Source organism: Propithecus coquereli, unplaced genomic scaffold (genome assembly GCF_000956105.1).
Source record: "Propithecus coquereli isolate 6110/MARCELLA unplaced genomic scaffold, Pcoq_1.0 Scaffold142, whole genome shotgun sequence".
In the NCBI taxonomy this organism is placed as follows: domain Eukaryota; kingdom Metazoa; phylum Chordata; class Mammalia; order Primates; family Indriidae; genus Propithecus; species Propithecus coquereli.
The window spans coordinates 7,407,582-7,409,543 of record NW_012138525.1 but is presented as its reverse complement, the minus strand read 5'-3'; the positions used below and the strand labels follow the sequence as shown (position 1 = coordinate 7,409,543).

General features: G+C 32.2%; 1 protein-coding gene across 2 annotated transcripts in view; it reads left to right on the top strand.

Annotated features, from left to right (window-relative positions):
• The window catches only part of GAPVD1 (GTPase activating protein and VPS9 domains 1), an 86,849-nt gene that overhangs the window by 16,218 nt on the left and 68,669 nt on the right, over positions 1 to 1,962 (top strand). The gene's annotated exons all lie outside the window — the stretch shown is intronic.

Genomic DNA, 1,962 nt, shown 5'->3' with positions numbered 1-1,962 from the left:
GAATGATTGAGTGAATATTTGAAGGAAAAAAACAGACTTCATAGGAATCTCTGTAATGTCTTTTTTTTAGTTTGAAGATGAACTGGATATCTGATAGGTACTTATATTTGAAAGAAAAATATAATTTAATATGGCAAAATTGTTTTTATATACCTTTTTTGTAAGTCATTTCAAAAATACAAGGCTTTAAGCATATTCTTATAAGAGTAAACAGGCACTCTGTCTATCTGCTGGTTGGTCTAAGATGTCTGTCTGAAAAGGTGCTTGCTTGGTCTTGCTCCCATATGATGCCAGTACACCCACGCTAGAGACTAGTGGAAAGCATGTCGTCAAACGTGTTCAGTTCTTTTTTTTTCTTACTAATTTATAGTTTGTTAGTTATTTTCTGTGAATCTTTGAAAGGGTTAAACCATGGTTTTTCTATTGGAAAATTTAAAAAACAAAAAACTTACTCAAGGTATATCAGCTTTTTTCCTTTTTCATTTGATTAGAGTCAAATATTGCCCTCCCAAGCAATCTTAATTTTGACCAAATACTTTTCTTTTTTGGTTTTTAGAACTTAGGCGAAATTCATCTATTTTCAACCTACTCTGAACTGTCTCCTTTCACTTTCTAATGCAGAACTCTGATTAATTCCTTGATTTTACTTCCATTATTTATAAAACTTGACTACCCTGCAAAACTACATTAAGTCTAAAAGTCATAGCACTTAAGGCTGAATTGCTAAATGTTTACAAATACAGGCTTCTGTACCAGGAAACTTAAGAAAGACTAGATGAATTCTTTCTCCAGAAATTATTTCCTCTTTACTACCTCCTTTAGAATCCAAGGAATCTAGCTTTGACTCCTCTAAAACAGAGTGCCTTTTAGTATCTAACTGTTCAAAGTTGTGACGGGCCAACTTGGATTCTGACAGAAAGTGACTTATTAAGCCTCTCTGTGAATAAGTTTCTGTTCTATCATTTCAAAACATTATCATAATAATAGTAATGGTAATAGCTAACATTTATTGGGTTCTTTCTCTTAGACACTATATAAACTATTTGAAATTACAAATTTCATAATTCTATTGAGACATCTTAATGGTTGATTTCTTTTCGAAAAACTATTTTAACTAGCTAGATGATATTTTATTGTGGTCTAGGAGGTTTCTTTGGGGTGGAGCACAGTTAATGGTAGTTATGTTGTTTGAAGTTTGATAATGAATTTATAATTTTTAATTTTTATGAAATACCATTCTGGTAAATGTGATGAAATGAACATCAGAGTCTGCTGTTTATGTGCTTTCTTTAATTTCGAGGGTGGACTCTTAGATCTTGAAACAGGCTTTACCAGTATTACAGCTCAGCAAAAATGCAGCTGAAGCTCAAAGTTCTCTTTTTGCTCCTTCATTTGGTTGTTTTGCACACCCACTGTATTTATGGAAGAAGCTAAATTTGTCTAGGGGACCAAAGCTTCCTCAAAACATGTGGGTGGTGAAATCTTCCTCTCAAGTTTGCAGAGGGTTCTGAGGGTTTTAGATTGTTCTTAAGTTACTTGATCTATCTTCATCTTGAGATTTATACGAGGTATATATCTTATAGAGTTGTCCTTAGAGATTGTTGAATTGGAGGAAATTGGATTTTATTTCAGACTAATAAAATTAATGGAGTTTATCTGATACCCATTTCTAGATTGGGTGGATATTTTTGTGTCATTTGTTTCCTCTGGGAAATAAAGGGATATCATTTTAATGCCATTGCAGTTCTGCTTATTGGTGTATAGCTTGTTATTGTTGAACTGTGTCTTATTTGGAAATTAAGTACTATGTCCTTTTGCTGCTTGAAAATTTTTACATTTTTATGTTATAATTCACAGAATTTCTGTGGTCCTGAGTGTTTCAGTAATTGTACTAGCAGATCTTCAGCAGGAAAGATCTTAGTGCCAAGTTTTTATTATATTTTTTCTTTCTTTTTTTAAATT